The sequence below is a fragment of the Podarcis melisellensis genome (assembly GCF_964234715.1).
Source record: "Podarcis melisellensis genome assembly, chromosome: 6".
Classification (NCBI taxonomy): Eukaryota; Metazoa; Chordata; class Lepidosauria; order Squamata; family Lacertidae; genus Podarcis; species Podarcis melisellensis.
Window position 1 is genome coordinate 14,555,878 of NC_138538.1, and position 13,962 is coordinate 14,569,839.

Here is a 13,962-nt window from a genome sequence, read left to right on the forward strand (position 1 = left end):
TAAGAAAAATTTTAAAAAATTAGGTGCTGTAGCTGCAGATGGAAGGGATTGGGGGGAATATCTATCCCCTCTCTCTTTTTTTTGTATGTAATTCTTATTAAATTTTCTGTTTTACAATTTCAAATACTCATTTATACATCCTTAGGATATGACTTCCCTTCTTCTCTTTCCATGGTTCATTTTAATTATCATAAATTCCTGCATATTTTACATATAATATACCATTCAATATTTCATTACTGCATCCATCAAAACTTATTTACACTGTTGAATTTATCTGAATGCTGCCAGCTTTTGCAGCTTTGTGCAATTATTTCCCATATATTCAATAAATGTTAACCAATCTTCTCTAAGACTATTTATCCAGTCTCTTTAATAATAATAATAATCCAAATTATTATAATAAAACCATGCCACAAAGTATCCCTTCCTTCTTCTGGCAAAACATCTTAGAAATTCACAATGTAAATAAAATAAAAAAATGATTTGGTCCTAAGATTCGTTTACTGAAAACCTTGAAAGGACAAAAGACAAAATAAAGATTGATGAAAAACAGCAGTAACAGCAACAGATATATTATTAAACACATTAATAGTAATAAAACATCAGGTAGGTTAAATTTTGATTGTCAGCTAAAGGAAACACACACCAAGTACAATGGGATGAAGTTATCTCCTGGCTGCATTTCTGCATATAAAAGTTTTTCTTTTTCTAAAACTGAAAGAAGATTTTAAAAACTGTTGTATTTATTTAGAAGGGGGAAGAGAAAGAGGGATAAAGATTTAACAACCCAAGTCAAAAAACATTTGCTGTTCCGTTTAAACTGTAAGGGAATCCAAAAAAAGGCCCGAATAATTTTATCTTAATGCCAGAAGGAAACTTCATCGGAAACGTGATTATAAAAATATCAATCAAGTGATCCTCAAGCTGTCATCACACATCAAATTCACCCTGTGAATGGCAACTCATGAGCTGCTTCATGGCATTACTGATTAATCACTGGCTGAAACCACAAACACTCGGGAAACACAGCAAAGAGAACTTGGTCAAACCTAAAATTAGAACCACTGACGTTTCTTGCAGAGAGTTGTGTCGGGTGTCGCTTGGTACCTTGGGCCCAAGACAGGCGGAGAAAGGATCGCGGTCAGGATCGAGGTGCTATCCTAGCTACGTGGCACGACGCCACAACCAACATTAACGAGACACAAGGCAAAACACAGAAAAGGTTATATGCAGATCTACGGGAGGCAAAAGGACAGATATATAAAAGCAGGCAGACTGCATTTTGTGTCAAGTCGAGAGAGGTTAATGTTACAGCCACTTCAACCCACGCCTAAAAATGACCCCGCTGAATGAGGCCAAAATGCAACTGCGTACTCTCTTTTTAAGACCCTAGGCTCTTCCAACTAACGATGGCTATTTAAAAAGTCCTTTGGCTAGCAATTTCCTAGATTTTCAAAGCATTTTGTTTAATTATTGCTAACCCTAGTTATTGTTTACTGTTGTGACTATTATGCTAATATAGTATTTTTATTATCTTTTTTTTACTTTCCCCTGATTTGTCAGCTGCCATGGATTCCTTTTTTTGGGGGGGAAGGAAGGACATAAACCTTTAAAAATAAATAAATAAGCATGAATAGATTCAGGCTGGCTCCAGCACACCTCCAAAATGGACCAGAAGGTGCCTGTTCAAAATCCTTACATCTTCAAGTAGGCCTGAGAGGGGGACTCCCTGCCTGAAATATTGGACAGACTATTTAGGTGAACACCACGTGACAGTTAACGTGGTAAGAATTTACTTCTACAACACCTGTTTGTTGCCCAGGTGACAGAGCAGCTTTTAAATAAAACACGGAACCAAGCGCATTACAGCAAACTCCAGCAGATCCAGTTAAGGACCTGGGGTTTATTGGAGACTATTGCAATAGGACAGAGCTCAACTTAAGGAAGTTGTTCTAGCCGAACGGCCGCTTATGGTCTGCTGCCATGAGGGTTTTATAGGCACAGCACACAAAGAGCCATAAAACACCTGAACATTCTTAAAGCATAAACATCCTTCTACGTACATTAAGAAAGGTTACAGGTTATGAGAAGCAAAACATTCATTGGCTCCATACCGGCGACTTCAACCCCACAACTACCTTGGGGTGCCCCTAACTGCTCAGGCCATTTGGGTCTCAACTTTGTCACTGTTTCCTTAGCGATCAGCCCATTGACAGGGTTGTTGACATTGCTGTCCCTATCTGTTCCTTGGAACCTATCAAGGAGACGCTGGATTTCGCCCTGGTGCTAACTCAAAGCAGACCACGCAAAGCATCCCAGGTGACAATTTGTGCCGCTTTCTGGGTCAGAAAGGGAAGGAATGCAGTGCAGAAGTCATCAAATGCAGGCACACAAATTCAAGCCTAATACAATCAATATTGGAACATTTAAAAAATTATATATACAGTGGTACCTCGGTTGTTGAACGTAATCCGTTCTGGAAGACCGTTTGACTTCCAAAACGTTTGACAACCGAGGTGCAAAGGGCAGACTCCAAAATCAATGAGGACAATTGGAAAAAAAAAACGCAGTGGAAACTGTTCGACTTCTGAGACGCGTTTGAAAACGGAAGCATTTACTTCCAGGTTTTTGGTCAATTCTGTGTTCAGGGCAGCTGTTTACCAGCTTCCTCTGGTATGCAGGCTGAGACCATACATGCCCGTGGACTGTCTTGCCAGAGTGGTGCATGCTCGGGTTATCTCCCGCTTGGACTACTGCAATGCACTCTGCGTGGGGCTACCTTTGAAGGTGACCCGGAAACTACAACTAATCCAGAATGCAGCACCTAGACTGGTGACTGGGAGTGGCCGCTGAGACCACATAACACCAGTCTTGAAAGACCTACATTGGCTCCCAGTATGTTTCCGGGCACAATTCAAAGTGTTGGTGCTGACCTTTAAAGCCCTAACCGGCCTTGGCCCAGTATACCTGAAGGAGCGTCTCCACCCCCATCGTTCTGCCCAGACACTGAGGTCCAGCTCCAAGAGCCTTCTGGCGGTTCCCTCACTGTGAGAAGTGAAGTTACAGGGAACCAGGCAGAAGGCCTTCTTGGTAATGGAGCCCACCCTGTGGAATGCCCTCCCACCAGATGTCAAAGAAATAAACAACTATCTGACTTTTAGAAGACATCTGATGGCAGCCCTGTTCAGGGAAGCTTTTAATATTTGATGAATCGTTGTACAGTGGTGCCTCGCAAGAAGAAATTAATCCATTCCACGAGTCTCTTCCTCTTGCGGTTTTTTTGTCTTGCGAAGCACGGCTATTAACGGCTTAGCGGCTATTAACGGCTTAGCGGCTTTAAGAAAAAGGAAAAAAACTCGCAAGACGTTTGCAAGCCCATAGGGAAATTCGTCTAGCGAAGCGACGCAAAAACCGAAAAACCCTTTCGTCTTGCGCGTTTTTCGTTTTGTGAGGCATTCGTCTTGCGGGGCACCACTGTATTTTAATATTGTGCTGGAAGCCGCCCTGAGTGGCTGGGGAAACCCAGCCAGATGGGTGGGGTATAATCATCATCATCATCCTCACCAGCCCCACTTTGCACCCTCTCTAGAAATGTTTATACCGCTTTCTCAAATTAAACACCTGCAAGCAGTTTACAGCAAAGGTAGTAGAATAGGCTGCGGTGCATGCTTGGTTGTGGGATTTGTGTGTGGTGCCCACAACAGTTTACCCGGTTTGCTTGGGGGGTGGGGAGGCTGCCCTAAGCACTAGAATTCCCCCACCAGCAATATAGATTGTTAGGGTGCACGTAATACAGGCAACTTATTTTTTTGTTTTTTAACAACAGCTTCCTAAAAACAGCAGGAAAGTGTAAAAGAGGTGGTAATGCAAAGTAGGAAGACAATCAACCCCCTATCTTAGCTGGAAGAAGAAGAACAAAGAGAGACCTTTTGCAACTCAAGCTAAGCAGATCCAGAGCCTTGTTGCTAGATCTGATCTGGCCACTGCCACAACCAGCAACCCCACAAAGCTGGAAGAAACAAAAATATTTATGGGCAGGCGCACAAAAACAGGTTGTCAGGCAAAAGAGCTGAAGATACAATCTCCCTGTGTGGTGGGTGGGTGGGTGGGGGAGGGAATTTACATGAGGACAACAGAGAAATCTTTTCAGCCTCTGCATCTGCCAAGCTGCAGAAAGAAAGAAAATTACTCATAGTCTCTTTCACACAAAACAAGTAAAAGGCATTAGATTAGAAGGAAAACCTGCTTTTGCTTCTACAGATTGGAAGAACTGGGCATGCTTAGCTATGAATCTGTTGACTAAGCCAATCCGTCAAGTTCCAATGTTCCATGTCCGGGATTCCAATGACGGAAAACTTTTTGTGACCGGATTTTTACTTCTTGAAATATGGCAACCCTAATATAGCAGAGAGACGCGGGTGGCGCTGTGGTCTAAACCACTGAGCCTAGGGCTTGCCGGTTGGAAGGTCGGTGGTTCAAATCCCGTGATTGGACTTAACTGTCAGGGGTCCTTTACCTTTACCTTTTTTAATATAAAAGAAATGAGTAAGTGGTCTTTAAACTAAGAAAGGGGTTTCAAACATAGCCCTGGGGTTTTCTACGAGATTATCAGGGTTCCTATAGTAAAAAAATCCAACTGTGGCATTTCTTTGCCATTGTAGCAGCTAAATCTGTTAACTACTGTTTCCACAAAAACAACAGTACTGCAGGGAGGGAGGAAAGAGAAATGAAGATTTAGGTTTTCTTTCACTTTTCATTCCAGCAGGGCTGAACTAAATAACTCTGATCGCAAGGGTTACCACCAGCACAATGCAACTTCCCCTCTCTCCTACCACCCCCAAATCTGCCCCAGAGGGTTGAGGGAACCCCCAGAACAGATTTGGGGAGTACATGGGGAAAAGGTTCCATTGCCCAAGGAGAAATCCTTACAACATACAGCATCTCTGTAAGTTTCTAAAGCTACTTCTTTCGTCATTTTAAGGCAAGGGGAAAACAGTAACATCAGCTTGAAACCCAGACAAATCCTCTCTGGAGACAACTCCACATTGCTAGAGAGGGACTATTGGACAGTGTTCTTGAAGCTACAAACATGAGTCTGACCAAACTGCGGGAGGCAGTGGAAGACAGGAGTGCCTGGCGTGCTTTGGTCCAGGGGGTCACAAAGAGTCGGACACGACTAAACGACAACATAGTAATGCTTTCCTTGTGTTAACTTCCCGTGTTAGATCACCAGCTAAATGGGCCTTTGGAAACAGGACTGGGGAAGGCCTCTGCCCAAGACCTTAAAGAACTTCTTCCTAGAGAGAACAGGTCTAAACAGAAGCAGCTCACCAGGTGGTATGGAGCTGCTATGCTAATTTCCCAGAAGGCAAGTCCCTTTTGCTTTCCAGGAGGAAGAGGCAGCCGAAAGGTCAGCCCAGTGCAAACTCACCAGCAGAGCCAATGCAGGACTCCTGCCAGTGCATTAGCACTGCGTCAACCTCCCCTGTTCTTCTTCCTCCTAATAAGCAACAGCAACCCGCCTGCCGCAGAGTTTGCGTAGTGGCTCTTTCCTGCCCAGTCAGCGGCTTCTGGGTCTAAATGGGCCACCAGTTCCAATTCAATAGGACACAGCTTCATGTGTTTATTTCCAAACTACAGTAACACTTAAGTACAAACCAGGAACCCCTGCACGTCTGCAAAGCAGGGCAGAGGATAGTCACCCCACATGGAACAAGTGTCCACCCTACGCACAACACACCCGACATTCTTCTGCAGCAATGCGCTGGAGGGGATGGACCAAAAGTACTGGGCAAGGTAATCCATTGGAACCTTGCAATTCCTCAGGACACAGTCCTTAAATCCAATAGCTGCTAAATACGTATAAAATTGAGCACAGACAAACATCCTGTCCTACCAAGTCCTGACCTCCTCTTAAAAGTTATGTGAAACAGCTTGAAGCTCACGCTGTTCAGATTATCAATGACAGAGTTTCTTCCTAGCTAGGAACCTGGCTGCTGCTTTCCCCTTCTTTTCTATCAAAGGAACAGGAGCTACATTGCAGTTTGCAAATTACTGCAAATGCATCCATGGAAACAGGAACGCTGTACAGGAACATTTACGCTACAGTATAGGTTCCAATTTGAGTCCTTACTCTACATAGTGCTCAGGATAATGAAGCGGCCGGCCTTAAATCGACTGAAACTCATTTTCATAGGATTCTGTAGCTATTAATGGCCCATGGTTCCTCCTCACCACTGCAAGCATCCTTCAGAAGGATATTCCGCAGTGAAGAAAAACTGCTGTGATGGAACAAACGATATCCCTTTTAAGTTATCCTGGCCTTCTTCCTCTGACCTCCATGTATGCATCAGGTTCCTAACCCTAACCCTTTGCTTTACGGAGAAGCAGCTTAAATTACCAGTAAGTTAGTCCCTTTCACCTTACTTGCAGCTCTTTCCTGCAATGTCCTGAATATTGCAGCTGAACTCTGAATTTGGCCCAGAAACTAAATGCCTGTATGACTGAAAGGAAGAAAAAACCCAGAATGAAGCAGCAAGACTTAATTCAGGTTTGTTTTCTTCAACCAGCTCCCTGCCCTCTCCACCATGTGAACATTGTCATACAAGGAGGATTACTCCCCAAGCCTGAATTGTACCAGCTCCAATGGCCAAGGCTGGTGCTGATCAAGCAAAATGCTAAAACCCCCAGGCGTTAACACGTCAGGGAGCCACAAAAGTTAGAAACCGAGTTCAGTTTGTTTGATTTAAGCTGGGAATCGAAGGATGATAAACTGTGCTTAGATTTCCTCCCACGACACTGGGAGTCTGGTTAAGGCACAGAAATGTCAAGGACGAGGTATACCATCTTGGCTGTGAGTCCGGGAAGACCTGTTCCCTGCCTTATAGGCAGTTTTCATAGAATCAGAGCTGGAAGGGATACACGGGTCATCTAGTCTGACCCCCTGCAATGCAGGAATCTCAGCTAAAGCATCCATGACAGATGGCCATCCAACCTCTGCTTAAAAACCTCTGGGGAAGGAGAGTCCACCTTCTAAGGGAGTCTGTTCCACTGTCAAACAGTTATTGCCATCAGAAAGCTTTCCAGCATGTTTAGTTGGAATCTCCTTTCTTGTAACTTCAAGCCATTGGTTCGAGTCCTACCCTTCTAGCTATTCTGGGAGAACAGGGCCCTGGATTGACTCCAGCTACAAAAGCTGAGGCTGCTGAAAAGACTCTTGGGCTGGGGTATTGTTTTGGGGAGGTTTTTTGACGGGTTGTTACCATTATTGATATTAATTTTTGCATCTTTATTTAAGATCTTAATATGATTTATGGTTCACTTATTGTTCATGACAACTTTCTCTACATTTGCAATTGTTGACTGTATTTTTTTACGCCTAAACGAGCCTGCCTAAACGAGCCTGCAGCATCCTTGTAATCCTCTCAACAGCCTTATGGCTAAGGCTGCAAGAGAGTGAAACGCTCTTGGTGAGGTTGCCTGGTAGCCTTCTGCAACCTGGTGCCCTCCAGATGTTTTGGATTATGAGCCCACCAACCCAGATTGGAATGGCTCCCTGAAACACTGGGAGGGCACCAGATCAGAGGAGGATTTTTTTGTAGCCAGACTCTCTCTATAGAACATGTTGCCTCCAGTTGGGAATTTAAACTCTGGTTTCTCAATCTGAGCTCAAAAGTCCTACCTACAACAGCACTCTTAACTCCCAGCCAAACGTCTCCATATGCAGGAATCTTGAGGGGAGATGTATCCGTGTTACATTTGGTACTAATATATAGAGACTCAGAAAGTACAAGCTGAACCCATACCACGCTGGTTGCGAAGAGCCAATACGTGCCGAAATCTGTACTTTCCACCACAAAAAAAGCTATAGAAAGGAATCTGTTCCCGCTCCATGAAGTTCCTCCTTCAAAGAGAAGCTTTGCTCAGAATACGGGGGAAGAGGAATCAGGACACTGTTACAGGCCTTATGGTGTGATGGGTAGCCAAGTGATCCTCTACAGAGGGGTCGTAACTCAATTGACTGGTCCAGATGTTTACTACAGATTCTGATGTGGCAAGGGAGGGGAATACCCAAGCATCCTAAATCACACCTGACTTGCATCATGCACATGTGGACAGCTGTATTATATGCGTATCATATGATTCTTCCCCCTCAAAGGGGTGGGGCAAGAAGAGACACATGGTTCAGTTTCCCACATATATGGGCACCTACCTGGGACACAGGTGGCGCTGTGGGTTAAACCGCAGAGACTAGGACTTGCTGATCAGAAGGTTGGCGGTTCGACTCCCCGCGACAGGGTGAGCTCCCGTTGCTCAGTCCCTGCTCCTGCTAACCTAGCAATTCGAAAGCACGTCAAAGTGCAAGTAGATAAATAGGTACCACTCTGGCGGGAAGGTAAACGGCGTTTCCGTGCGCTGCTCTGGTTCGCCAGAAGCGGCTTAGTCATGCTGGCCACATGACCCGGAAGCTGTACGTTGGCTCCCTCGGCCAGTAAAGCGAGATGAGCGCCACAACCCCAGAGTCGGCCACGACTGGACCAAACGGTCAGGGGTCCCTTTACCTACAGTGTTAGAAATTAGCCAGGCACTGGCATGGGTCCAGTTGCAACTATGTGGAGATTTCTGGGTGCTAGGCTGGCGACTAACAGTTTAGAAACTTCTGCCTTAGTCCATACTTAATACTATTTCCACTGTGTGTGTTTCTCTTTGCATATTGGGACAAGTGAATTGTTGTAAGGACGAGCTACAGTCAAGCTATGTAGCTGAGATTGTAGAATTACAGAATCATAGCACTGTAAGGGACCTCGGGGTTTATCCAGTCCAACCCCCTGGTGAACAGACATTCCCTTGTGGCAACCGTAACCTAGGTTTAAGGTGCCATTTGGCACCTAGCTTATATACAGTGGTACCTCGGGTTAAGTACTTAATTCGTTCTGGAGGTCTGTTCTTAACCTGAAACTGTTCTTAACCTGAAGCACCACTTTAGCTAATGGGGCCTCCCGCTGCTGCCGCACCACCGGAGCACGATTTCTGTTCTCATCCTGAAGCAAAGTTCTTAACCCGAGGTACTATTTCTGGGTTAGCAGAGTCTGCAACCTGAATCATATGTAACCTGAAGCGTATGTAACCCGAGGTACCACTGTACCTAAGTTCATAACACTGTCTACATAAGTAAGACCCACCCACTCAAATATTATCAGGCAAGAATCCGAAACAGACCAGCATCTATCACATGTTCAGGAAGTACTCTGTAGGTAACAGCACCCATTTAGGAACTCTCCCTGTTAGCATTAAACCACACCAACAACCAGACCTCTCAACAGCTTGAAATTACAGCATGAAAAGTTCTTTAAAAGATTCGGCAGCTCATTGTAGGAGCTGCCCACTCTAGGAGAAAAGTCACTCTGTTCTTCCATTTGCTTTACTTTTCCAGACAACCCTCCCATCCTCAAGCTCTTCTCTACAATCCAGTAGACTGGAATAGAAGCAGCTGCCTTAATACCAAGTCCAACTATTTGTATTCCACTGCTATTCCAACTGACAGTGGCACTCTAGGGTTTCAGAGAGGGAGTCGGGCTATGTTGGATTCCTTTTAACCGGAAGTGGCAGAATTTGAACCTGAGACCTTCCTGCTTGCAAAGCAGGTGCCTTGCCACAGAGCTGAGCCCTTTCCCCAGCTTTTCTTTTTTTGCAATCTCTTTTCCTGACTACAGGCAGAGAGCGAGAGAAACTTCATATCTGCTGCACTTCAAAGAGAGAACTTCTAGTTCTCATGAGACCTGCAATAAAAATTTCAACACTGCTAACTGCAGGGTCTGTTGTCTGTGGTTACCGCAACAACATTTCCCTCAACCACCCCCCAGGAACGTCTCCTGAAGTAATAAATGAATTGCCACGAGCATTTCTGCCAGGGAAGGAGAGAAATCCAGAGAGTTGCTCTGGTCAAAACCTTTCCCGTGAAGCCCTAAAACCAGTCTGCGTGCACACCATGCATTTAAGGCACGCCCACCCACTCAGAATCCTTGGAACTGCAATCTGCCCCTCAGATCTATGATTCCAAGAACTTCCACCAAGTACAGCTCTCAGAATTATTATTATTTAATGTACGAGGTGGAATTTAGTGTCACACTATTACAAACATTCCGTCCGCACAAGCAATGCAGTTCAACAGAAAGAACAATCCCCAGCTTTCCTCCCCCTGCTGCATGCTGTTCTGGGTTTTCCCCAAAACTCATCCTTGAGCTATGTTGGGGGTCAAAAGGGGAGAAGAGGGAAAGCACCATTCCACAAGTGGAAGTCTTTGCCGCAGGGCTTCTGCACTTCTGCCCGTGGTGTGTCCACGGCCCAAGAACGTGGCATGTTGGATACTGATCCACAAAAGAGATTTAAGCTCTACTATTTCAGTTGCAATGGATCCTGTCCGTCCGGCCCCCATCGCCTCCACACACAATGAAGTCGGAGGATGTAAGACTCCAGGGCACGGCTTGTAACAGATCACTCCTAGAAAATATCAGGGGCCACAAACACTACCATTTTAGTTCTTCCTTCCAAAGGCGTCTGAAGCCTTGGGTGCTCAAGGAATGCTGGATCCAGCACTGAAACTTTCTTTGCCTATTGTTCCAGCAGGACAATAATAGAGGTTGCTGCCAAACATGTGTTGCCCAGGAGAACTCCCAACGCTCTGCTTAGGAGCAAGGCTACAGTGCTAACCAAGATCACTTGGGCAAACGTCTCTCTGTCTTGCCAGCCTACATCTCCTGCAATTGAATCACTGCTGGAGCAGAATGCAGCGAAATTCTTGTTTAGTGATGCTTACAAACAAGATATAGACATGCATATATTTCTCCCTGCTTCCCTGCCTCTCTTGGCCTCCCAGTTCCCGTCTCTTGGCAACCAACAAATAATTTCTGACATTCATTGCCATATATACACCGCATGCAACCCCGATGGTTTCTCGGCTGACAAAACCCAATGCCGAAGAACCAGAACGCTGACTGCTTAGATTGCAAGGCACACATGCATGAAGAGTCCCATATTCCATAGTGCATGAAGACAAAGCACACAAGAGTTGGAAGAAGCTTTCACCCACACACCAGCTTTCCCGCATACATAGCTGAAGCTAAATGTGCACAGATATCCCCACATTTTGCACAGATATGAGGAAATCTGGTCCATCTAGTCTAGCCTTCAGTTTCCAAGTGGAGGCATCCAAAAGCTCACAAGGTAGGCATAAAGACAACCATCCCATGTCTGTGCCTAGCATAAGGCATTCCAAGGTATACTGCTCCTGTATGTGGAGGTCTGATTGAACTGTCAGGATGAATGTAGACTGTGGACCTCTTCACTTACATGCACTGAGGACACAGACATGTGCAATGCTGGCAAGGGTCAGTTTCTAGCCTCCTTGTTTGATAAGTCAACTAGAAGATTAAGACTACTTTGACGTACGTTTCCTCCTCCTCTTATTATTATTATAGGTAAAGGTAAAGGGACCCCTGACCATTAGGTCCAGTTGTGACCGACTCTGGGGCGGCGGCGCTCATCTTTCTTTATTGGCCGAGGGAGCCGGCGTACCGGGTCATGTGGCCAGCATGACTGCGCCACTTTTGGCGAACCAGAGCAGCGCACGGAAATGCCATTTTCCTTCCCGCTGGAGCAGTACCTATTTATCTACTTGCGCTTTGACGTGCTTTCGAACTGCTAGGTTGGCAGGAGCAGGGACCGAGCAACGGGAGCTCACCCCGTCACGGGGATTCGAACCGCCGACCTTCTGATCGGCAAGTTCTAGGCTCTGTGGTTTAACCTACAGAGCCACCCATGTCCCTCTTATTACACTACCCATTCTATAATTCATTCTGGCTATACCCATCCATTGCTGCCCCATGTTTTTGGACCACAACCTACGTCATCCCCAGTTAACACGGCCATTGGTCAGAGGAAAGAGATGCAGCTCACTAACTTCTGGGGAGCCATGGTTGGGTCCGAGTTCTCTGAACTGGCACAGAACCATTTCTCTTTTCCACAGAGCACCCAGCAAACAGTGGAAAATTCCTCCTTATTTTAGTGCAGATTTACATGACTGCAAAATTCAGTATTCGGAGAGTGCGGTGGGGAAGCTGTGGAGAGTCTACTTCTCAGATCAATTCTGCGAATGCACATCTAGGCCATCTGCAGGCAAATGCTTCAGCAGCGGAGCTGCAGAAAACGCCATGCTGAATTCAACAGGGTCCATGCTATCACCACCCTCAACAACCCCCTCCCCGAACCGAGCCTTAAAGAAAAAGTAGAAACCCACACACAACCCAATGATCTATTAAGAACAAGAACAAATATTCCTTATTTGAAGGCAGCGCCCTACGCTTGTGCACCCAAAACAGGCATTTGAATGTGAAAAAAGCAATTTGTTTCAACAACACACACAGAGGTGGTGAAGTCGCTATTGTGACAACACGACCTCTCACTCCAATAAATCTGTAACATCAATGCAGTTGGCAAAACCCAGAGCAGGAAGGCTTCCTTGTGGGGGTGGGGAGGTTTGGGGGGAAAAAGCATCAAATTTGCAGAGGACAGGAAAAAAAGAATATTACAATGTGTTGTCCCATAAAACAAGAAGCCTTCCCAAGGTCTCTCTCTCTCTCTCTCTCTCTCTCTCTCTCACACACACACACACACACACACACAGCACCCAACATGCACTTTCTGAAAAACACAGTGCTGAAAAACGAAAAAAAGGAATGGCATCAATCATTAAACAGTTAAATGAAGGTAGTATGACAGTTGCTATTGTTCTCTAGCAGCACACTTGTCTTTTCCAGAGCAGCTGCCAGATCCTATTAGGTGCATAAAAAGAGGATGTTCTGGACCAGGGAGGAATGGGATATGCTATTGAAAACAGCAGACAATGGCTTGCTTCTCAAGCCCCGTATAACATCTGTCCAGAATCAATTTCTGACCTAATGTTCCTTTCATTGACTATTAAGACTTTGCAGCTTGTCTTCTGGGCCAGGATTGTTACACAAAGCAATGAGGCAACTACATGCAGCAAATTCAAATTAATGCTATGCAAAAATAAAAACACACACACAAAAAAGACCTTGGTTAGGTTGTACGAAGTTTATCCAGCATGAGGGCATTCACAAACCCAGAAATGCCACGCTCCTGCACAGCCCCCCTTTATTTCAGCAGAGCCTGTGCAGGAGAATTTCCCAGTGCAATGTATCCCATGGGGGAATTAAAGATTGGAGAAATGTACTATGGAACGGCTTCTGACTCTTCGGATAGGACAAAGGGACTGAAGAAACAGGATACAGTGGTACCTTGGTACTCGAACGGCTTGGCTCCTGAACGAATCGGCTCCTGAATGCCGCAAACCCAGAAGTAAGTGTTCCAGTTTGTGAACGTTTTTGGGAAGCTCCTGCAGCCAATCAGAAGCCACGGCTTGATTTTATAACAGTTTTGGGTGTCAAACGGGCTTTTGGAATGGATTAAGTTCAAGAACCAAGGTACCACTGTATTCTCAAGAGTTTTGTGTACCCATCAGTAGAGCAGGTAACATGATTATGGCCACGGTCTGCAGAAGGACACTGTAGTCGTATCTTCCACTGTCACCCTCCAGCACACAAGCTCACGTAAGATGATCAAGCAAAGGGAGACGGCTTGAGGGTCATGGGTGCTGCGCACACACCTCCCTTCTCCTGAACAACTCTGGGGCACCCTGAGAGGTGGAGTGGGGAGGTGAAACTTAAGGGAGAAGAAAGGCTCTGCTGAGTCCCTTGCAACCCAAGGAAAGAGGGCCATTTCCAAAGATTGTACTTTGCCGATGGCAAATGCAACGCCCATGAAAATAAACTGAAAGGGGTGATCCAAACACAAAGATTAAAAAGCTTTGCCGTAGATTTCCAGGAGGTTTTGCTGCAACATAGGAGTTTATTTCCCTTCTTCGAGACGATTTGCTAGTTT

The 13,962-nt window shown here is 45.4% G+C and overlaps 1 protein-coding gene and 1 long non-coding RNA gene across 2 annotated transcripts in view; one reads left to right on the forward strand and one right to left on the reverse strand.

The window, feature by feature from the left end:
- Positions 1–13,962, forward strand: part of LOC309373290 — a 252,764-nt gene that overhangs the window by 191,774 nt on the left and 47,028 nt on the right. The gene's annotated exons all lie outside the window — the stretch shown is intronic.
- RBM38 (RNA binding motif protein 38) overlaps positions 1–13,962 on the reverse strand; it is a 30,509-nt gene that overhangs the window by 8,478 nt on the left and 8,069 nt on the right. The window lies entirely within an intron of this gene.